At 40.6% G+C, this 24,331-nt stretch overlaps 1 protein-coding gene across 3 annotated transcripts in view; it reads right to left on the bottom strand.

Annotated features, from left to right (window-relative positions):
• jakmip2 (janus kinase and microtubule interacting protein 2) overlaps positions 1-22,965 on the bottom strand; it is a 261,397-nt gene extending 238,432 nt beyond the window's left edge. For all 3 annotated transcript variants that reach the window (XM_073067853.1, XM_073067855.1, XM_073067854.1), the window contains exon 1: positions 22,863-22,965. The gene's annotated coding sequence lies outside the window, so the exon portion shown is untranslated. The remainder of the gene's footprint in view (positions 1-22,862) is intronic.
• Positions 22,966-24,331: the final 1,366 nt, after the last annotated feature.

Raw genomic sequence — 24,331 nt, 5'->3', positions numbered from 1 at the left:
ACTAAGAACTTAAACTGGAGAAAAGATAACTCCTGTGGGAATGACATTTGTGACAGTGAAATACAACAAACAACAGACCACACTGAACTTGTAGGTGGTAAAAGCATGAGGGCAACATTGGGAGGGAGTGAGTAGCTGAGACAGCTACAAATTGATTGGAGATCCATCCATCATTTTCACATCACATTCCCTGCAATAGAGTCAACTGAAAGCAAAGTAAGAAAGCTACTGGATGATGTCACAGTAGTATTCAAAGTTGGCAGTGAAAAACTCAAACATATCAAGGGTAAAATAGCATTAAATTAAAATTTTTACAAAGCCCGTCTGATTCCTTATACCGTCTGTGATAAAGTATCCAGTGAGTGGGATTGCATGAGGGTAAAGGAATTCTTTCCGAGGTTAAGTGGAGCACATAGGCAATGCCAGAGGTCCCGGGAACCAGGAAGATTGGGTCTGTCAGGATCTGTGATCACCATCAATCCAGTACTGAAAGTAGATCAATACCCTTTTCCCAGCATAGAGGACATCTTTACAAACCTTTCTAGAGAGAAACACTTCAGCAAAGTAGATTCTGATGAGGCTTGCCTGCAGATGGAAAAAGAGTCTGAAGTGTTTCTCACTATAGGCGCTCAGGAAGGGCTTTTTCACTATAATAGAATTATTTCTGGAGTACCATCTGCACTTGCACTCTGGGGACCAGGTGCTGTAAAGCTGTTCAGGCATGCAGTACAACCTGGATAACATAACTGTTACCGGGAAGGATGGCAGATAACAGCTCCAGAATCTTAGGACAGTATTAAAGATCTTAGAAGATTGTGGGCTCAGAGCACAATGCAACAAGTGTGAATTCTTTAAACTAATCATCACTTACTGTGGTCACACCATTGACACACAAGGTATACAGAATTGCGCTGAAAGAATTCAAGCAGTGGTGGATGTCCCAGTATCAAAGGAAGGGTCATAGGTGTGGTCAATTATTACTAAACCTGCCTATTGTGGTCCAGCCCTTGAACATAGTACTACAGATTGGGAAACAATAGAATTGGGCAAAGTAGCGGCTTTCCAGAAGGCAGAGGAAATGGTGACATTAGACACTGTACTCACACATTGTGACCCACATTGTCCAGTGAAGCTTGCTTACGATGCTTCATCTTACAATATAGATGCAATTATGTCATGTGTTACGAGTGATAGAAGTGAACACCCCATAGCATTTGTATCACGTTCCCTACTTGCTGCAGAGAAAAATTATGCATAGATTGACAGAGAGACCTTGAGGTGTAAAACTTTTCAACAAATACTTGTATGGGAGAGAGTTTATCTTCATTATTGATCATCAAATACTAGTGTCTATTTTCAATCCACAGAAGGTGTTCCTCTAGAAGCAGTAGAATGAATGCAAAGATAGGCCCTGTTTGTTGGAGGTCACAATTACAAGATAGAATTCAAGAGGACAACTAATCTGGAAATGCTAATGGATTGTCCCATTTACCCTTGGAAAAGGAAATACCTTAAAAATTGACAAAAGGATGACACTTCTCTGCACATATTCTCCCTAGTTCAATTTGAAAGTCTCCCTGTTACAGCAGAGATTTTGAAAGGGAAATGCAGAAAAGACCCACCCTGTCTCAGGTCTGCACGGCCACCCAACATGGCTGGACTGTGCAGCAGAAACTCCAGTATCCCTCATTTTCATGAGTGCCAAGATGACACAGGTTACCTTATGTGGGAATTGAGAGTTGTGGTACTATTAAAGCTGAGAGCTGAAGTGTTGAGGGATTTACATGATGGTCACCTAGGCATTGTCAAAATGAAAGCGTTGGCTTGAAGCTTTGTCTGGTAATCTGGGTTAGATCAGCAGATTGAGCAGTTTGCAAGCTCTGTTGGAGATGCCAACATTTCCAGAAGATGCCAAAAGCAGTGCCTCTTCATTTCTAGGAATATTCTGCATTTCCCTGCAGAGGATTCATGTGGGTTTTGCTGAACCATTCATGGGCATAAATTTCTTTGTAACAGTGGATGCAGCTACAAAGTGGCCAGAAACCTTCCCAATAGCCACCACAACAGCTTCACACACTGGTGATCTGTTGAGTAGCCTCTTCTCAATGACTGGTGTTCCAAAACACTTAGTCAGTGACAATGTACTATAGTTTATTGTGGAATAGTTTCAGTCATTCTTGAAAATGAATGGAAGAAGACATATTACATCTGCACTGTACCACCCAGCTTGGTAGAGTGAATGCACTGAGAGCAAATGTCATCAGAACACTCTGCACTACCACAGACCAGAAGCTTACCAATTTCCTCCTTGCATATCCCAGTCCAGCACACTCCACAATCAACAGCTCACCAGCTATGCTGCTCATGGATCAATCCTCGTGGTCATACTTGGATCCCCTCAAACCCAGTCTCAGGAGTATACAGGACAAACAGCTGAGATAAATTGAAGGCTCCATAAACAAAGAGGTTAGATGTTTCACTCCTGGACAAGTAAACCTGGTGAGGGACTACAGAGGTGATCAATTCAAGTTTAATTTTCATTTAACCATATATGAACACTCATGAGTACAGCCAAATGAGACAGTGTTATTATGGGGTCAAGGTGCAAAGACACAGTACCAACTGTCACACACAGAAAGCACACACAAGATCACAATCACGTAAAAATAGTCCTGAGTTTCACCTCCACACCACCTCCCTCCCACCCCCCCCCCCACGACTTGATGCATACACATCAACAAACCCACATAGAATATCAATGAAAATACAAAGATACCTATATAGTCCATTTGCACTCTACCACCCAGCCCACCAACATCATTTGCTACCTGGCCCCCAACACCCGCTAGGTGACATCGTGGATTTGACACTCAGTCCTCGTCCCGACACCCAACATCAGTTAGGCGAATCTATGGCTTTGATGCCCAGTCCTCACATGTATGAAACACAACCAGACAAATATGTACATGTACGTAATCTAGACCCATCCATCAATTGTAAATCTTCAGGCATCGCAACAGTGCTACGCCACCTCGGTAGAGTGCAATGGCTCGGACACCTCAACTCCGGCAGCTGAAAAGCAAGCGACCCAGCAGCTTGAGGCCCAAGTCCATTGAGTGCCGCTAAAAAACCTGCAGCTGGCCACAACAGAGCTGGTCTTCTGCGGAGCAAAATCCTGGGAAGACAGCTCCCACTCCGTTCTGGACACCATGCCACACAGCTTCCAACAGTTTCACCTCCTTCCCTTTGCACAGCTCCTTCATTATCTTCGCCAGTGAGCAACTCGCTGATGGTGTATACCTGCAGACCTTTGAGTTCTTAATTTATAGCTGGAACCTGTAATCATGAGGTACATGTTTAAATAGAATGGTAATATCTTTAGTTGACCCCGTAAAAGTCACTGGACCAGTTGCACCGCCATCTTGCTGGAAGTCAAAAGTGGGTACTTGCAAAGCTTAAGGAGAGAACTGGGCAACTCTCTTACACAGTGGAGATCACGTCTGATTCATCTGGAGATGGCATTGGTCAGTTGAGGAGTGCAGAGTCAATTTTTTAAAGAAAGGTGTCCAGAGCAGTCAAAGCCACTTGTTTGTTGCAGTCCCAGAGCCAACTCCTGCAAGCATCACGGAGGAGGTCCTGGAACGTAGGAGCATTTCATAGCCACAGATCTCAACTGCCAAGCAGAGTGATTCCCCCTTGTCAAGAGAAGTTATCTCACAAGAGTAAGAAAACTTCCACGGCAATTAAATCTTTAGGCCTGAATGAGACAAAATAAAATTTACTATGCTGCGGATGTCTATACAGTGGTTGTATTATATAATATACTGTACATATAAAAGTTGAGATGCATTCTATATTGAGTTGGAGTTCATAGGTAAACAGGGAGGGCAGTTGTGTATTTAATATCTCAGTAATATTTGAGTAATATTGTAAATATATTGTTTGATTAAGCATTCTTCATTTGTTTAAATAATTCATTCCAGGTTGTATGTAAAAATACGTGAATGGCAAACGTCATTATGCCACCACGTCATAAGTGTACACTTCGCTTAAGGTAAAAATTAAGTTTTACATGTATCTCTTGGGCTCCTTTGTTTTTCTTTTAATTAATATTGGAGTTAAAAAACAGTTGTGTGCTGAAGGATTTCAAGTTTACTTTTTATAAATTACATTTATAAAGACCTTACCAATTAATTTATTTATTTTTATTTTTTTGGATTGCAGACATTTCTGGTATGATCTGCATTCCTCATGGCTGAGAAAATGGTAGCGAGCCTCTTCCTCGAATCACTGCTGTAGGTCAGATAAAGTTATTCCTATTGTGCGGGTTGGGAGAGGCTTCAGAAATTAGACCTGGTGAGATGGAACACTAGTCTTATATTTCCATATCAGGGAGCCATGCGCTGTGACAAAGGAACCTTCATGGGTACTCATGTACTTGTTGGACCCATTTATTCAAATTCCTGGAGTTTGGGAGCTGCTGCTGGAGCTGTCTAAGTGAGTAACTAGAATTCCGCTTACTGGAGGAGTATGTATTGATTTAACTTGCATTGAGTTAGTACTTATAAAATTATTACAATTCCCAGAAAAATACAGAAACTGATGAGATGGTGGAAGGTGTTATGGAAAGAAAAATACAGTATTAAATAATTATCTTCCCTCTCCTATATATCCCTTGCCTGGGATTTATAATTTTTTTTCTATAATTAAATGGTGTGCCCTAACTTTGATATACCGGAGGTTAAACAAGTTCATTATCAGTGCTATTTAAAGTCATTACAAATGATGCAGTGGAAAATGGCCGGAATAGAATATATTTAAATTACTGAAGTGTGTTCCCTGGCAGGGGGAGGGGAATCAATTACAGTATCACCACACACATTACACGTCTCTTACATTATTTATTCACTGATATAATCTCTGCTCATTTCTTCAACTAATGAAGCTTCCAAACACTATACAGAGCCTATATTCATTGAGTAGATAAATTCAGAACTAATTTTCTTAATAATCACCAAGTCTATGCTTTTTCCCCCCTTCAATCCATTTTCTTTCAAGTTTATAGCAATTTCTATTGGCAATACAATATCCATCTTATGCCCATCTATCTGCTGCAAATATTCTTTGTCTGCACCTTTACCCTCTCTAGGTGATTATCTCAGCCTTTTCCTCCATCACACATAAATTCCATTGTAATTCAAACTCAGCATCTCTTCCATATATGCTGATCTCCTTTAACTCCTGGTTGCTCAATACTCAACTTGTGAATTATCCTCATTGCCTCAACAGTTCCTTTGTAGCTCCTGTAACTTTAACCCTTGTGTGCAATGGTTCCTCCCTTCCTATCACTTCAGGCAGTTGTCCTTTTAACTACTTGGCCCCGTAATGTGAAATTCTCTCTCTAAACCATTTCACCTTTCCTTTATGATCATTATTGTTCCCTCTTTGACCATGTCTCACTGTCTCTCAGTGGAGAATTATTGCTCAAGTTGGCAAGCCGGTTGTCCAGGTAAGAGAATTTATATGTCATGTTGTCCCACTGTATGGCAAGTGATTTGACAAGGTAACTGAGAATTCCCCAATGAAGACATCACTTTCCATTTCTTTTCATTCTTATTTAACATCTGCAATCATACCCAGACATAGTTGTATGGGAAACATTAACCAAACACAAACTTCAAGCCAACAAATCTACAAAAATATCTTGTTTTTCTTCATTTGTACATCCAGATCAAGACATCCATTTTCCTTCATTATTACCATGTCAACACTTTGATTTTCTAACAGAACTGTTTTGTAGGACATCATCTACTGGTGACAACCACACATAAAAGTAGCTCTCCCTTACCTTCTCACGGACACAATGGGATAGTCAATAAATACTCACCTTGTGACACTCAAATCCCAGCAAGGAATGAAAAGAAAACACATGCAGCCAATTCAGAATATTGTACCATAGTTAAGGTAATCTTCCACTCTGTGCTAAAGTTCCATTTCCCCTTGAATTTCTCTTATGCTAAAATTTTTTAAATTAATTAGACCTTTGATTGATGCACTTTGCTTATAAACAAAATGAATATGTTAATTTGAAGGCTGCAGTCGGGAGTACATGATGTCTCAAATGCCTCCCACTGTGAGAAGAATGTTGTGCCTCCATTTGAATTTGATAATGAACACCACAGACTAGTTTCCTATTAAAACAGCCCTCAAAACCCAATTCCAAGCAATCAAGAAGGACGAGAATCTCAGGCAGAAAAAAAACTATGACAATGGGAGTCAGAATGATCTATGGACTGAGGAGCATACAGCTCCAACAGATTAAAGTATTTTAGGACATTTGGTAGGTGGTGAGGGGTGTGCTAATGTTCACAGCAACTTTGTTAACTTGCTTTCATTACTGATTATCATTATAAACTGCAGATTAGATCCAAGGGGCTGTATTGCTCTCCATCTTAGGTGGGCTGAGTGTAGATCGAGAGGAATTTAAAACTTACAAGGCCTCCCTGAGGCATGTTCTCAGTGTGATATTGCAAAGCTTGAGCCTACTTAGTTGGACTTGGTGTAGAATCCATCTCAATCAATATAGCAGGGCAGCTTTGAAGGATAAAATACTATAAGTTTTTAAAATTTATTTGTGCATTGATGATTTATTTTATAGTGTTTTGTATTTACAGTTAATTTTGTTGTTTTAAAAATTAAATATAAATGTTAACATGATTTTAAAGACCTGATTAATGTTTCTAAAACTTACAGATATTTCTGACACATTTGACAGCCAATTAAACTGGGATTGAGAGTGATCACTCTACAGTGTGTTCAAGGCTTTGCTGCAAACTAAGATCATATCACACAGCTCCAGGGTCACCTAGACAAACAGGATTACCCTTTTGGATGTAGCCAAGTTGTTCAAGCACACAGGGTGTAGTTGGGTAGTAAGAAAGTTCAGCTGAGAACACTAAAATCAACTCGCAAGTCTTTAAGAACAAAGTGAGATACTGAACACATTTCATAAACTGAAAATATTTTAAATTTGGGTAGTGGAAATATTACATATCTGACTTCCCCAGTTCCCAAAGTCAAGAAATCTGGAGATAAAGGCAAAGGCCAGTTATTTGGATCCTCACTGTATTATATTGTGTTTGTGTTATCCTCAGAGGTTAGAATCGGATCTGTGCCTCTTTCTTCCACCTTACAATTATAATGAGACTGGATGTTTAATTCACACTTTCTGCAGCAATGCTGAACTGTTATTTTTGAGAGGGTGAACTCTAAACTGGTAGAGTTTCTCTATGTGATTGTCCCAGGACAGCTTGGAGATCATCAAAATATTTAGAGCCTTATAACAGTGCCCTTTTCTCTTTTACTTCCTGACTCTTGTGTTTCTGGGCTTTGTCAGGCAGCAGGACTAAACTACTTTAATGGCCAAGACAGGAAATGGCCAGCAGTTGCCTAGAACAAGCATTATTGTCTATGCTAGCCAATTCATGGAAAAGACAACCTGATCCTGGAAACTCAATTCCATCTGGCTGTTTTGTTCAGCATGTAATTGAAAATAATTTTCTCTTCAGATCAATATTTAATGACTTGCTTTTCATCAGTCCAGATATTTGCTCCAGCACCTTACAGTATGAATCATACATCAGTTGTACATGGGATGACATCATTTCCCAAACACTGTTCCTTTCAGAGTATTACAGGGAACTCAGACATCTTTCCAAGAGTGGTGATGGATTGGTACCTTTGCAATTTGTCTTGTTTCCTTTTGGGCACCGTCTAGCACTTCCCTTGCCAAATGTAAAGATCATCAATCCCATCCACTCCCCTTGATCCCACACAACCAATCTACAAATATCCCCCCATTCTCCCTTCTCTGATCCCCAAAGCACCTGATGGAAGTCCTAATCTTCATCCCTCAACATTCCATGAACATTGCTCCCAATCACTTTCCTCTCACTACCCCACCTGCACACCCCTGCTAACACCTGTATGATCCTTTCCAAACACCTGGGGCATTTCTGTGTGCTAGGCTGTATGTTCCCCTTGCTAACTAAAAATACTAGATATTCTTTCAGTGTGGTGCCCTAGGTGTCTCTCAGACTTGATTGAGAATTTCAGTTCCCTAAGCTCATTTAAATTCTTAGATAAATTCAACATTATATGTTTATGTTACGGATACCAACATATCATAGCAAGCTGGCCTACACTTCTTTGAGTCAATTTTAGAATTTAGTCTAAACTTCTGTCGCATTGTAAAAAGTTTAGAAACCAGGTCATGGATGGACTAATATCAAAATAAAATAAGAATAAATGCTATAATGAACCCTTTGCGAGGTCATTTGTCAAAAATAAAACAAAGTTTTATTTAATATGTAAATTAATAATTAAACCAAAAGAGAAAGGACTATATCATAGTATAAATGCTCTCTTTAATGACTATCCAGTGGTAAATTTGATCTTTTTAAAGTGAAGTGTGTTGAGATGTCTCCCAAGGGCCCTCCCCCAGCATCACAAGTAAGCTTTCAAGAGCTGGCTTCGGGGTAACACGAGAGAAAAAAAACGTCAGCAGGAGTAACAGCCTATTTAATAAAAAGAGCTGTGAAAGTACCCAATTAGCTGGCTCCTTCTCTTTCCCTATCTGCATCCAGACACCTTTCTCCTCCAAAGAGCTTTGCAGACATTAAAAATTTAGATGCTTGAATGCCCTTTGCCCTTAGCACAGGTGCTATTGCGTCCACAAATTCTATGTATGCCCCTACCACTGCAAAGTACTTAAGCTCTCTAGACAAAGTTCACCATAGAATCTAGGGAAATAATGGGTTACACCTCAGCCTCGGTATATGTAAATAGAATTAGAAAGTAACAGAAAAGTACAAAACAGAAACAGGCCCTTCAGCCCATCTAGTCTATGCTGAACCATTTAAACTGCCTACTCCCATCGACCTGAATTGTGACCATAATCCTCCACACCCCTATCCGAATTTCTCTTAAATGTTGAAATCAAGCTTGCATGCACCACTTGTGCTGGCAGCCCATTCGATACCTCATTGACCCTCGGAGTGAAGAAGCTTCCTGTCATGTTTCCCTTAAACTTTTCATATTTCACTCTTAACCCATGACCTCTGGTTGTAGTCCCTCTCAGCTTCAGTGGAAGAAGCCCACTTCTATTTACCCTGTCTATACCCCTCATAATTTTGTATACCTCTATCAAATCTCCTCTCAGTATTCTACGTTCCAAGAAATAAAGTTCTAGCTTATTCTATCTTTCCTTATAACTCAGGTCCTCCAGACCTGGTAACATCCTTACAAATTTTCTCTGTACCCTTTCAAACTCATTTTGGCTCTTGAAGTAGTACAAAATTAAATTATCACTACCCTGCCATGAGATACCATTGCAGCTTGTCACACATCTTGCAAATTTCACTTCTTCCCCAAGCCATGAAATGGCTAACTATTTGAATTTGGGAAGCATTAACAACTTAAAACACAGCTAAAATCTCCAAATGTAGAGATTTCCATTTTTAAAAAAAAACAACAAACTACTGGGTAATTAAACAAGTTGAGCAGCATCTGTGGGGAGGAGGAGGAATGGGAAATGTTTCAAGACAACAGCTCCAGATATCTGAGTAATGATTGTTGTATTCTTTACAAAACATGTCTCAGGAAGGCCCTTTATTGGATTATCAGGCTAATCTCCACAACAACCCTGCTTTCATATGACAGTAGGTTTATAGTCGCCATACTTTCTCCTCTATATTTGGCCAAGTACCACAAACAAGCACATGACTCACCATGCAGAGCCCTGGTCTGAAGTAATACCATTACAATGCAACTCAAGCTGATGCAGTTACACTTTTTGTGACTTTTATTTACATCTAATAATTAAAATTGAATTACAATTGAATTAAAACTGAAAATTAAAGACAAATGTTGCTGGAAATCAGAAAAAAAGCTAAAAATAGTGGGTAAACTCAGCAAGTCAGACAACATCTATGGAAAGATAAACAACCAATTCTTTGGGTCTGTAACCCCTTACATTTTCCTAGGAATTTTTTTGCGCCAAATTGGGTTTCCAGCTGGCGGCAAGTGAAGCAGAAGGGATGAAGTTGTTTGGCCTCTTCCTCACTAATCTGCTTGTGACAAACTCATTGCTCTGTACACACTTTGGTAGAAGTGATCATTGCACAGTTCCTGTTGAGGCGAAGTCCCACCTTTACACTGACAAATCCCTGATCATCCCATTCTCACTATGGATATCCAGTCCCTATGCACCTCCATTAGGAGAGCCTCAAAGCTCTCGGCTTCTTTCTGGACACCAGACCCAACCAGGTCCCCTCCACTACCACTCCTCCATCTGGCAGAACTACCCCTCACTCTCAACAGTTCCTCCTTTGGCCCCTCCAACTTCCTGCAAACCAAAGGCGTAGTCATGGGCACCTGCATGGGGCTCAGGTATGCATGCCTTTTTTTTTTTCCGGCTACATGGAACAGTCCACGTTCCAAGTCTATATTGATATCACGCACCAACTCTTACTATACTACATCGATGACTGCATTGGAGCTGCTTCCCGCACACATGCTGAGCTTGTAGACTTCCTCAACTTCGCTCCAACTTCCAACTTGCCCTCAAATTCAGTTGGTTCATTTCTGACACCTCCCTCTTCTTTCTTGATGACTCCAGAGATAGAGACAGAGAAAGCCTATCTTTTATAAACCCACTGATTCTCACAGCTACTTGGACTATATCTCTTCCCACCCTGTCACTTGTAAAGCATGCCTTCCCACTTTCTCAGTTCCGCTGTCTACACCACATTTGTTCTCAGGATGAGGATTTTCATTTTCAGAACTAATGAGATGTCCTCCTCCTTCAAAGAAAAAAAAACTTTCCTTCCTCCACAGTCAATGCTGCCCTCATCTGCATCTCTTCCATTTCACACACATCTGCCCTCACTCTATTCTCCCATCACACACCAGGGATAGGGTTCCTCTGGTCCTCACCTACAACCCACTAGCCTCTGCGCCCAGCACAGAATTCTTCCTAACTTCTGCCATCTCCAATGGGATCCCACCAAGGACATCTTTCCCTCTCCTCCTCTTTCACAAGAATTGCTCCCTCCATGACTCACTTGTCCATTCATCCTTCTCCACTGATCTCCCCTCGGTACTTACCCTTGCAAGTGGACAAAGTGCCACACCTGTCCCTGCAACCTCCTCCCTCACTACCATTCAATGCCCCAAACAGTCCTTCCAAGTGAGGTGACACTTCACCTGTGAGTCTGTTGGGGTCATCTACTGTATCTTTTGCTCCCGGTGTGGTCTCCTGTATATTGGTAGATTAGGAGACTGTTTCATCAAGCACCCATCAGATCTCCCAGTAGCCACCCATTTCAGTTTCGGTTCCTATTCTGACATGCCAGTCCACAGCTTCCTTTACTGTCATGATGAGGCCACACTCAGGTTAGAGGAACAACATCTTATATTCCGTCTGGGTAGCCTCCAACCTGATGGCATGAACATCAATTTCTCAAACTTCCAATAATTCCCCCTCCCCCCCAATTCCCCATTACAGTTTCCCTCTCTCCCCGTCTCTTTACCTGCCCATGACCTCCCTCCGGTGTTCCTCCTCTTCCTCTTTCTTCTACCCTCTCTTATCAGCTTCCCTCTTCTCCAGCCCTTTATCTCTTTCACCAATCAACTTCCAGCTCTTTACTTCACCCCCTTCTACTCTGCTGGTTTCACCCATCACCTGCCACCTTGAGCTTCTTCCTCACCTCCCCCAACTTTTGCTCTGACTTCACATCTTTTTTTCCCAGTCCTGATGAAGGGTCTAGGCCCAGAACGTTGACTGGTTATTTATTTCCATAGATGCTGCCTGACCGTCTGAGTTTTGTGTGTCTTGTTTGGATTTCCAGCATCTGCTGATTTTCTCGTGTTTGTCAGAGGGTTAGGTGCTAAGTTAAAGGACAGGACTTTCAAGGTTGTGATCTCAGGATTGCTATGTGCTAATGAGGCCAGAAATAGGAAGATCATACAGGTGAATGTGTAGCTAAGGAGATGGTGCAGGACGAGGGATTCAGATTTTTGGGCCATTGGGCTCTCTTCTAGGGAAGGTGAGACCTGTACAGCAAGGATGGTTTGTGTCAGAACTAGATGGGGACTAATATCCTGATGGGAAGGTTTGTTAGTGCTGCGTGGTGGGAGAGGGGTGTTTTGCACTAGAGATGCAGGACGATGGGAACCTCAACACCAGAACAGATAGTGGAGTGGTTATGGAGAAAGATGTTGTTAAGCCTACATACAAAGTCAGGAATCAAAACATTGAGCATGGAGGGAATAATATCCTGAGCTGCATATGTAAGGAATATCATAGGAAAGACAGATGAGCTTCGGGCATGGATCAGCACATGGAATTTTGACACTGTAGCCATTAGTACATCTTGGTTGCTGGAGGGGTAGGACTGGCAGCTCAATGTTCTGGGACATGATAGGGTGGCATGACTAGTCAGGGAAAAGATTACAACAGTGCTCTGACAGGACAGACTGGAGAGTTAGTTTAGTGAGGCTTTATGGATAGAACTGAGGAATAAGAAATGTATTGGGAATATATGTTAATGGGAATATATCACCTATCACCCAATAGCCTGTGAGATTTAGAGGAGCAAATATGTGGAGAGATCGCAGACTGTTACAAGAAACACAAGGTTGAGTTAGTAGGTAATTCTAACTTTCCACATATTCATTGATACTCCCATTCTGTAAAAGAGATGGCTGGGTAAGAGCTTGTCACACATGTTCAGGAAAGTTTCCTTACTCAGTACATAGAAGTTCCAACGGGCATGTCTGTTCCTTGGGCTGAGATTCTAAGGACAATTTTGTTGGTATCCAAAGTGACATGGCGAGTGTGGATTGGGACATATTGTTCTCTAGCAAATGTGTATTTGTAAGTAGGAGGCTTTTAAAAGTGACATTTTGAGAGTACAGAGTTTGTATGTTCCTGTCAGAATCAAAGGCAAGGCTAACAAGTTTAGGGAATCTTGGTTTTTGAGAGATAGTGAGGCCCTGGTTAAGAAAAAGGAAATACAGGTAGATAGGAACAAACTAGGTACTTGAGTATAAGAAATGCAAGAGAACACTTGAGGAGGAAATCAGGAGGTCTGAAAGAAGTCATGAGATTGTTCTAATAGACAAGATGAAGGATGTATTAACAGCAAAAGGATTACAAGGGACAAAAATTGAACCCCTGGAAGATCAGAACAGTAATCTATATGTAGGGCTGAAAGAGATGTGGAGATCTTGAATTGATTTTTTTTCACATCTGTATTTACTTCGGAGATGGACACAGAGTCTATAGAGGTGAAGCAAAATAGCAGCGAAGTCACGGATCCTTTCCAGAGTATAGAGGAGGTTGTATTTGCCGTCCTGAGGATAAATCTCCAGAGCCTGACAAGGTGTTCCCTTGGACCCTGTGGGAGGCTAGATCAGAAATTGCAAGGGCGATAGCAGAAATACCTAAAACATCCTTAGCCATAGGTGAGATGCCGGAGGATAGGAGGATAGCTAATGTTGTTTCATTGTTTGAGAAAGGCTCTATGAATAAGCCAGGAAATTATAGGCTGGTGAGTCTGACATCAGTAGTGGAAAAGTTATTGGAAAGTTTTCTAAGGGATTGGATATATAAGTATTTGGATAGACATGGACTGATTAGGGATAACCAACATGGCTTTGTGCATGGTAGGTCATGGCTATCCAATCATAGAGTTTGTCAAGGAAGTTACCAGAAAAGTTACTGAAAGTTATCTGTGGATATAATCTATATAGATTTTAGCAAGGCTTTTGACAAGTTCCCACATGAGAGGTTGGTCGAGAAGGTTCAGTCTCTTGGCATTCAAGACAAGGTAGTAAATTGGATTAGACATTGGCTTTGTGGAAGAAGCCACAGACTGGTAGTAACTAGTTGCCTATCTGACTGGAGACCTGTGACTAGTGATATACTGCAGAGATTGGTGCTGGGTCCACTGTTCGTATCAACAATCTATATGATAAAATGGTTCACTGGATCAGCAAATTTGCAGATGACACCAAGATTAGGGACATAGTGGATGGTGAGAAAGACTATCAAAACTTGCTGCAAAATCTGGACCAGGTGGAAAAATGGACTGCAAAATGGCAGATAGAATTTAATACAGATAAGTGTGAGGTGTTGCACTTTGGAGGACCATTCAGGGTAGGTCTCACACTGTGAGTGGTTGGACATTGAGGAGTGCGGTAGAACAGAGGGATCTGAGAATATAGATTCATAATTCGTTGAAATTGGTATTACATTTAGATAGTGTTGTACAAAAAGCTTTTGGCTCATTGGTCTTCATAAATCAATGTACTGAGTACAGGAGATGGGATGTTATGTTGAAATTGTACAAGATGTTGGTCTTATTTAGAGTAGTGTTTCAATTTGATCACCAATCTACAGAAAAATTGTAAGTAAGATTGAAAGACTGCGGTGAAAACTTACAAGGATGTTGCTGGGACTCGAGGATCGGAGTTATAGAGAATGGTTGAATAGGTTAGAACTTTATTGCCTAGAATGTAAAAGATTGAGGAGAGATTTGATAGAGGTATACAAAATTATGAGGGGTGTACTGTAAATAGGGTAAATGCCAACATACTTTTCTGTCCACCCAACCCCACTGAGTTGATGTGAGAACTCAACTAGAGGTCACGAGTTAAGGAAGAAAGGTGATTTGTTTAAAGGGAACATGAGGGGAAACCCCTCTACTCAGAGGATGGTGAAAGTGTGGAACAAGCGTTGCAGATGGTGGGTGCAAGTTTGATTTCAACATTGATGAGAAATTTGGATAGGTACTCGAATGGGAGGTGTCTGAAGGGCTATGATCTGGGTGCAAGTTAATGGGACTAGACAGATTAATGGCTCAGCACAGACTAGATGGGCCAAAGAACCTTTCTCTATGCTGTATTTTTCTATGATATTTTGCAGATCCATGAAGTAATATGAATAATGCATAGCAGCATAAAGAAACCTGCAACCTCATGACCAGGCACATCTCTTATCCAGCTTTAACCTCAGCACAGAGAATAAACATTGGCTTGGCAAGGAGTGTGGAAAGACGTGCTGTCCCTGGCATACCTAAAGCTGAAGTGCTCACCTGGACTAAATGCTTGCTATAACAGCATTCAATAAACAGAGCAACCACACAACGAATGGATCCGATCCAAGCTGTGCAGTCCTGCATTAGTCAGTGAAGGGCGATGGACAATAAAAACAGCGATGGAAGGAGAAGACTGTAGACACATGTCGTCCCTCAGCTACGGCAGTTCTCAGTGCACAGGTTGTAAAGGCTGAAGCATTTGTAAAGTGTTGACAGGTATGATCCATCTCAGCTCCCTTGAAAGATTCCTGGAATCATCAAAGTGCGTCTTCAGCCAGTTTTTCAGCTCCACATAATATGCTAGGACAGGAGTACTGGAAACAACAAGAGGCTACAGCAGTGGACCACAAGACATAGTAGCAGAATTATGCCACTTAGCCAATTGAGTCTGCTCCAAAGATTGATCATGAATGATTTATTTTCTCTCTTAACCCCATTCTCCACAACCTTTGATATCCTTACCATCAAGAATCTATCAACTTCCACTTTAAATACACCAAAATAACCTCTTCATCTCTGTTCTCAAGGAACATCCTTCTATTCAGAGACTGTACCCTCCTGTTCTTGACTCTCCAACCATTGGAAACATACTGTGTGTCCTCCCTATCTCAGTATTTCAATAATCATTCGGAACATTTTCTGTGCCTTTATTCCTTTTACGCAAGTATATGACCATACACTTCACATCTGCCACTTCTTTGTCCATTCTTCTATCTGTCCAAGTCCTTCTGCAAAATTCCTGCTTCCTTAATACCAACAGCCTCTCCACCCATCTTTGTATTGTTCACAAACCTGGCTTCAAACCCATCAATTCCCTCATTTAGATCATTAACACATATTGTGAAACGTAGTAAACCCAACACTGACCCCTGTGAAATACCACTTGTCACCGGCAGACAAGAAGAAAATGCCCCATTTATTCCAACTTTCTGAGTCCTGCCAGTCATTCTTCTGTCCATGCTAGTATCTTTCTTGCAATGTCATGGGCTTCTATTTTGTTTTTGCAGCCTCATGAGGAGAACTTTATTAAAGGTCTTCTGAAAATTCAAGTTGATAACATCCACTGACTCACCTTTATCTATACTGCCTCTTCAAAGATCTCCAACAGATGGATCAGGCAAGATTTTCCCAAAAGGAAACCATGCTGGCTTTGGGTTTTTTTTTTAAATTGTATTCCTTCAAGTACCCCAAAATCTCTTCCTTAATAATGGACTCTAATATCTTGCCAACTACTGAAGTCAGGCTAACTGGCCCATAATTTTCTATCTTTTGTCTTCATCCCTACTTAAAAAGGGTGGAGAGACCTTTCCAATTTACAGCTTCCCTCAGACCTTTCAGCTTCCCAAGCACCTTGTCCTTAGTTGCAGCAGCTACACTCACTTCCAACCTGACACTCTTGAACTTCTGACAAGTTGCTGGTGTCATACACAGTGCACTCTGACAAAATATTTATCCAGTTTGCCATTTCTTATTCTCTATTACTGCCTCTTCAGCATCATTTTCCAGAATCAGATGCCCACTCTCATCTCTCTTTTACTCCTCGTAAATCTCACTATGTTCCCATTAATTTTTGCTATATTGCATGCCCTCTGCATAAGGCCATCAGGTATAGGAGTTGAATTAGGCCATTTGGCCATCGAGTGTGCTCCGCCATTTCATCACAGCCGATCCAATTTTCCTTGCAGCCCCAATCTCCTGTCTTCTCCCCATATGCCTCCACGCCTTGACCAACCAAGAAACTCTGTCTTAAATATACATAAAGACTTGGCCTCCACAGCTGCCCATGGCAAAGGTCTCCACAGATTCACCACTCTCTGGCTAAAGGAATTCCTCCTCAACTACATTCTAAAAGGACGCCCCTCTATTCTGAGGCTGTGTCCTCTGGACTTAGACTCTCCCACCATAGGAAACATCCTCTCCACATCCACTCTATCAAGGCCCATTATTCTTCTGAATTCTAGTGAGTACAGGCCCAGAGCCATCAGATGCTCTTCATATGACAAGCTATTCAATCCAATAATTATTTTTGTGAATCTCCTTTGAACTCTCTCCAGCTTCAGCACATCTTTTCTATGAAAAATGTCCCAAAACTGCTCAGAATACTCCAAGTGAGGCCTCACCAGTGTTTTATATCTTCTTGCTTTTATATTCTAGTTTTCTTGAAATGAATGCTAACATTGCATTTGCCTTCCTCACCGCAGACTCAAACTGCAAATTAACCTCTAGGGAATCCTGCACAAGGACTCGCAAGTCCCTTAGTGTCACAGTTTATTGTATTATCCCTCCATTTAGAAAATAGTCAACCCTTTCATTTCTACCACGAAAGTGCATGCCTATACACTTCCCGACATTGTATTCCTGTATTCCCCGAATCTGTCCAAGTCCTCTGTAGCCTCTCTAATTTCCCAAAACAACCTGCCCCTCCAGCTATTTTCATATCGTCTTCAAACTTTGCAACAAAGGCATCAACTCCATCATCCAAATCATTGATACATTACACAAAAAGCATCAGTCCCAGCACAGAACCCTATGGATCACCACTAGTCACCGGCAGCCAACCAGGAAATGCTCCATTTATTTCCACTACTTGTAGATGCAACATGGAACTTCCTCTTTACACTTAACTCTCATAAAAAAGTTACAAGACAGCTACCAATAAAATGGTACAAAGATCATAAGATTGCAAAATATTTTTGAAGACCATCCTGTTCATATTACTACATCCATTCAATGAAGCAGTGTTGTCTCTCCTACAGGAATATCCCATGGCTTCTCCCATCATTTTATTGTTGAAGTATAGTACATTCCACATATTACCAATTCCAGGCAATGCCTGATTTCAGTTCTAAATGTGTCAATTGATGCTTTGAACCATGTTCCCATATCCTAGAACCACATTTTGAAATGTACTTACGGTAATACATTCCAGATTTATCCCTTCCATACCCATTCTTATAGAAAATTTTACATTGAACAGGCCTTTCATTCAATAATGTGCTAAGCATGATGCCAGTTCAAAATAATCCCATCTGCCTGCACATACTCAGTATCCCTCCAGTCCTTTCTCTTCCATTACTTCAATGGCAGCACATTCTAGGTACCTACCATTGTGTCTGAAAAAGCTTGCCCCGCACAGCTACTTCAAACTTTCTCTCTTTTACCATGAAACAATGTCTCTGTAATGTATTTGACATCACTAAAATTGGAAAAAGACTATCTACGCCTCAATTTTATTTCCTTCTATTCGGTCATCTACCTTAATAAGAAACACCAGTGATATGGCATCTTGCTTAGAAGTACATTTGCAATTCTGTTCAGAAATATTGAATAGATTTTTGTTTCATCCTCACTGTCACAATGTGGTGAACTACAGATTCCTGTCTGGACACGCCCCCCCCCACCCCCGCTGACTGCTCCTGTGGCTCCTCCCACTGACCGTGGCTCCTCCCACAGACCCCGGTATAAAGGCGATTGAGGCCTCATTCTCCAGGATGTAGTATGGTGGTCAACTACTGCTTGTTCTTTCTTCCAGTCAATAAAAGCCGATATCTTGCCTCACGTCTCAGAGAGTTATTGATGGTGCATCACACAAATACTATTTTTAGCCAATTTTCTTTCAGCCCTCAGCAAAACAAGAAACAGTTGAGAGAACTATCTAAAGTACTTTGAATCAGAATTTTTCAAGTAATTCCTTAGAAGGCCATAAGATATCTGGTGTTCTCTCACAAATTAGAGCCCTGATTAGGTCTCAGTTACTGAAACTTGACTGATTGACTGGAATACCTTATACTCTGATTAAGTTGCTCAGCATATGCATCACCAAGGATCTCACATGGTCTGTACATACCAGCTGTGTGGTGGAAAAGGCACAACAGTGCCTCTTTCGCCTCAGACAGATGAAGAGGTTTGGTCTGGGCCCCAAATCCTAAGAATTTCCTACAGGGGCACAATTGAGAGCATCCTGACTGGCTGCATCACTGCCTGCAATGGGAAGTAAACTTCCCTCAATCGCAGGGCTCTGCAGAGAGTGGTATGGACAACCCAGCGCATCTTTAGATGTGAACTTTTCACTATTTAGGACATTTACAAAGGCAGGTGTGTAAAAAGGGCCAGAAGGATCATTAGGGACCCAAATAACCCCAACTACAAACTGTTCCAGCTGCTACCATCCAGGAAACAGTACTGCAGCATAAAAGCCAGGACCAATAGGCTCTGGGATAACTTCTTCTAGCAGACCATCAGACTGATTAACTCATGCTGATACAATTACGTTTCTATGTTATATTGACTATTATGTTGTACATACTATTATAAATTACTATAAATTGCACATTTAGACAGATGTAATGTAAAGATTTTTACTCATGTTATGAAGGATAAAAGCAATAAAGTCAATTCAATTCAAAATATGCAAATAGGTGTTAACCACACAAAGTCTCACTGGAAAGATATGACTGGAAAGGGAAACCAAAACACAACCAGACATCATTCATCAGAAATCCCTGTAAACAATCAACTTCACATACAAAAAGCACAGAGTCAAAGTGTACAGGAGACAATTCTGCCAATTATTTCCATGTTAGTTTTTTCAAAGCAAGGAATTGTATTGCTCTGGTCATTCATCCAAAGACAATTTGCCACAACCACATAAGCTACTTCTTTCCAGCCACACCTCAATAATTTATGAACTGCAGTAATACATCCACTGAGGCTGGACGGGACTACAACTAGAGGTCATAAGTTAAGGGTGAAGGGTGAAAAGTTTAAGGGGAACATGGGGGAAATATTTTCACTCAGAGGGTCATGAAAATGTGGAATGAGCTGCCAGCGCAAGTGTGCATGCAAGCTTGATTTCAACCTTTAAGAGAAGCTTAGATAGGTACATGGATGGCAAGGGGTGGGAGGGCAATGGTCCTGGTGCAGATTGATGGGAGTAGGCACCTTAAATAGTTCAGCACAGACTAGATGGGCCAAAAGGCCTGTTGTGTGCTGTACTTTTCTGTAACCATCTGTCCCCACCACCCCTCAAACATTCGATGACAGCCACAGGAAAAGAGAACCAAGTTTTTGACAACTTGACAGCAAAAAAAACCTTCTGGAAAAAAAAACAATACCCATTGAAAGATCTGAAACACAGATTGTGCCACTCTGAAATTATTCCTGTGTGGACTTTACAAGAATCAAAGTGGTTTCACAATACGGCATAAAGTTAGTTGGCATTCACCCATTTTAGGTCCTTGTGAAAATATCGAATAGAAGTCGGTCTCATTGTTGCCAAAGCACAGATCCTCATGATCAACTAGGAGGAGAGGGTTTGTGAAGTAAGATGTTTGCATAAACAGTGGGACTCAAGAATGATGTATTAACTATCATATGTAAAGAAATAATATATGGGAAAATATCGATGGCAAATTCAGTACAATAAAACAGCCATTACTTTTAAAGTGCAGCTCTTTCCATATTAATAAACAGATTAATAATTGTATAAGAAAGGGCAAACTGCAGCTCTGCATTAAGATGAATCACTTATTTGACCTTTGCATATCTTGGGCTGGGTAAATGGAGATTCATGTCAGAATTTGCGCTGTTTTCCATCCATGAATGAGTGTGTATGGATGCTGAGCAGTGGCAGGCTTCTGTTCAAGTGTGACCACTTCCAGAGTTAGTTTGGCCGCTAAGTGACTGGGCTCCAGTACAAAGCTATTTCCCTTGGGGACCTTTGTCTACTGGGAATCACTGGAGAAAGTGAAAGAACACAAGCACATACAGGGTTTGTATGCATTTGGTCAAAATACTTAAATGAATAAATGTTTGAAAAGGTGGCAATTATTTTTCCTCTTATCCCCCACGGCTCATTGTGTGACATTAGGCAAGGGGAAGTGATTTTCATGTGAATTACATCATTTAGAATCGCCTTGGTGGTAAATTTCATTGTAATATTTTCAACAATAAGAAATACTTTGCCAAATAACCTTAAAATGCATAGGTTCACCTGAATGGAAAAGAAAATGCTACCACATTCGAAATATACCTGTAACTGTAAACCAAGTTGTTACATGCTGAAAAATATGCACCCGGTAAAACCCTTACTGATTTATGCCCTTTCCTGTCCAGTGTATTTATTACCCCTCTTGGTTACATTTAGCATCAAGTGATTTAATTCTGCATAATGTCTATACTGATCTACTTCAGGCACTATTTTCAGTGGGTTGTGAGTCTCTCGAGACTCCCATCCCCAACAATCATAAAATAGTTCTAATTTCCATATGCACAATTATAAACCATCTTCCATGAACCTGGCCCAGATGATATGAACCATAATCTCAGCCTACAGGTCTATATGAATCATGGTCTACGAGCAGTACAATCTGAATTTATCTTAAATGCATCAAAACCGAGAGATGCAGAAAGAATGGAGACTGTTACCAGAAGTAATTAAACACATTTCCTCTTGCAATAAAAGAGAGTTCAAGGTCACATGATACCCAGAACTATCTAAACAGAGATCCATTATGGAGGACCTTGTTTAATCTGTGGCCGTGCTTGAGACCACATTTTGCATTCTGACTTTAAAAAAAACGTTCGTGCATTTTTAGAGGAACAAGTTAACTGGCAGTTTTATCCTCAGAATACTTGAATAATGAATGACAGTTAATTATAAATTCCTGCAAGGGTGAATATTTAATAATATCCAGGTGCTGACCCGACTACAAAAGAGGGACTATTTACTGAAAATTATGATCATATAAAACCAGGCTATAAGTTAGGAAAATAAAATCCATTATTTACCTCAATGTCAGTCATTTATTTAATGTAAAACCACATTGCAGATAAATTAATTCTAATATGTATGTTCCTTTTGTAAAACAGTAGAGGTTATAGTTTATATTTGCATATTTATTTTTGGAACCTGCAATAAAGTACATTGGAGCAGTTCTGTACTTATCTGCATTCCTTGAATTCCACTTTATAATATTCGGCTGCAGGCATTTTATTGACTGACATTGCTGTGAAGGCAATGAATTAGAAAAATTGCACGTGCTTTTTTTTTTAAAGTGACAAATGGCTTGGCACTCAAAGAGTTACATGTCTCTAAATTAATAATGAACTCCATTTGTGAGATGGTCTACAATCTTTAAATGGGAGTTCAATACAGAACTGCATTAATATCATCACTGACATTTTACTCCAGAAAAATAATCCAGGCCTAATCATACTGCAACGTCACTTCCAGATTTGAACACTACCTATATTAATCCTCCAAAATTACAAACCATAAATGCAATTCTTTATGAAACACACACTACATCAAGTCCACCCAGAATCTGTGTGTTACAATCTGCATTTCTCAAAATTACTGCTTGCAACACAAGCCCAGCCCTTCCAACAGCTGCTTCCAGATACACTGCTGTCACAGATACACTGGCATTAGAGGAAACGAAAGGAAACAGTATGACATTATTTTCTTTGTCTTTCCTCTAAAGATGGCATAGTAGTTCTGCATTTCAATAAAAAATAGCACAAATGATAACTGCAGTAGTACAGATAAATTTTCTAGACACTATGCATAATGACTCAATATTAATTCATTGCTCCTACCTTGCCACACAGTCCAACCTTTAATTGTTTTCACCAGAAAAAAAAAATCAAATAATGAAAACCTTGTTCTCTAAGAATATAGGAAATGAAAAAAAAACTCACCATGTGTATATCCACTGAAGATAAAGGCCTGGAAATCTTAGATCTAAACACATTGCCTTCTCTGATCAGCAGCAGCTGGGCTGTCTGCTGATGCTAATAAACCCACCCTCTCCAGAGAGAATGAGCTCACTGATAGCCTCGAACTGCAGTTAGATTTTCCCTCCTCTCCTCACCGTACGAGTGCTCTCATCACAGCAAAGACAAAGGAAAGTAGCAGAGGCTACTGTCAGAGGACCTGCACAGACAGGGAAAGACCAAGATACAATATCCATATTCTTAAAGTGATAGCCTTTCTTTTCCGAATAAAACAAATATTTGTAATTTGGCCAGTTTATTGAAAGATTTATCACGTGACAAATACTAATTCTGATGAATATACATTTGGAGAGGTTTATGTAAGCCTCTTCAAGTTATAATTATTCAATTGATTTTGGTTTCTATAATTTCTGTTTTTAAAACCATGTAATTTATATGTAAGAGGATGCGCCTTGTTTTGGATAAGATGTGACTTTGATTTGTTAGTATTATATAAGGTTATACAGAATGCACAACACAGAAACAGGTCATTGGCTAAAAATGGCATTTATACTCCTCACAAATCTACTCCAGTCCTACTTTAACAAATCCTATTAGCATTCTGTTCTATTCCTTCCACCATTATGTACTGATCTAGCTTTGTCTGAAAGAGCATAGGGAATGTTTCTGGCAGTCAGAACTGTTGACCTTCAACCATTCACTATAAAGTTATAACCTCTACTCAGTGGCTATTTTATTAGGTACACCTATGTAGCTGTTCATTAATGCAAATACCTAATCAGCCAATGATGTAGCAGCAGCTTAGTGCTTTAAAGAAATTGTTGTTCAGACCAAACATCAGATTGGAGAAGAAGTGTTCTAAGCAACTGTGACCATGGACTGATTGTTGGTGCCAGATGGGGGGATTTGAGTAACTCAGAAACTGGGATACTCACACACAACAGTCTCTGGGGTTTACAGAGAATGGTGCAAAAGCAGCACTTTGGTGCATGAAAATGCCATATTAATGGGAGAAGTCAGAGGAGAATGGCCAGACTGGTTCAAGCTGACAGTAACTCAAAGAACCACATGTAACAACTGTGGTGAACTACATATACCTGTCTGGACACGCCCCTCTGCTGACTGCTCCTGTGGCTCCTCCCACAGACCCCTGTATAAAGGCGACTGGAGGCACTGCTCCTCCCTCAGTCTCCAAGATGTCATGGTCACGTTTGCAGCTAATAAAAGCCTATCTTTTGCCTCCCATCTCTGAGAGTTATTGATGGTGCATCAACAACAGTGATGTGCAGAAGAGTATCTCAGAATACACAACACATCAAACCTTGAAGTGCATAGGCTACACCAGCAAAGAACCACAGTGAATTCCACTCCCCTACCAAGTGAAATGGTCACTGATTGTATATATTTATAAGACTCGCAGCATCTGCTCAATG

This window comes from Hemitrygon akajei, chromosome 15, assembly GCF_048418815.1.
Source record: "Hemitrygon akajei chromosome 15, sHemAka1.3, whole genome shotgun sequence".
Classification (NCBI taxonomy): domain Eukaryota; kingdom Metazoa; phylum Chordata; class Chondrichthyes; order Myliobatiformes; family Dasyatidae; genus Hemitrygon; species Hemitrygon akajei.
The sequence above is the reverse complement of the archived record's forward strand: the minus strand, read 5'-3'. Positions and strand labels throughout refer to the sequence as shown.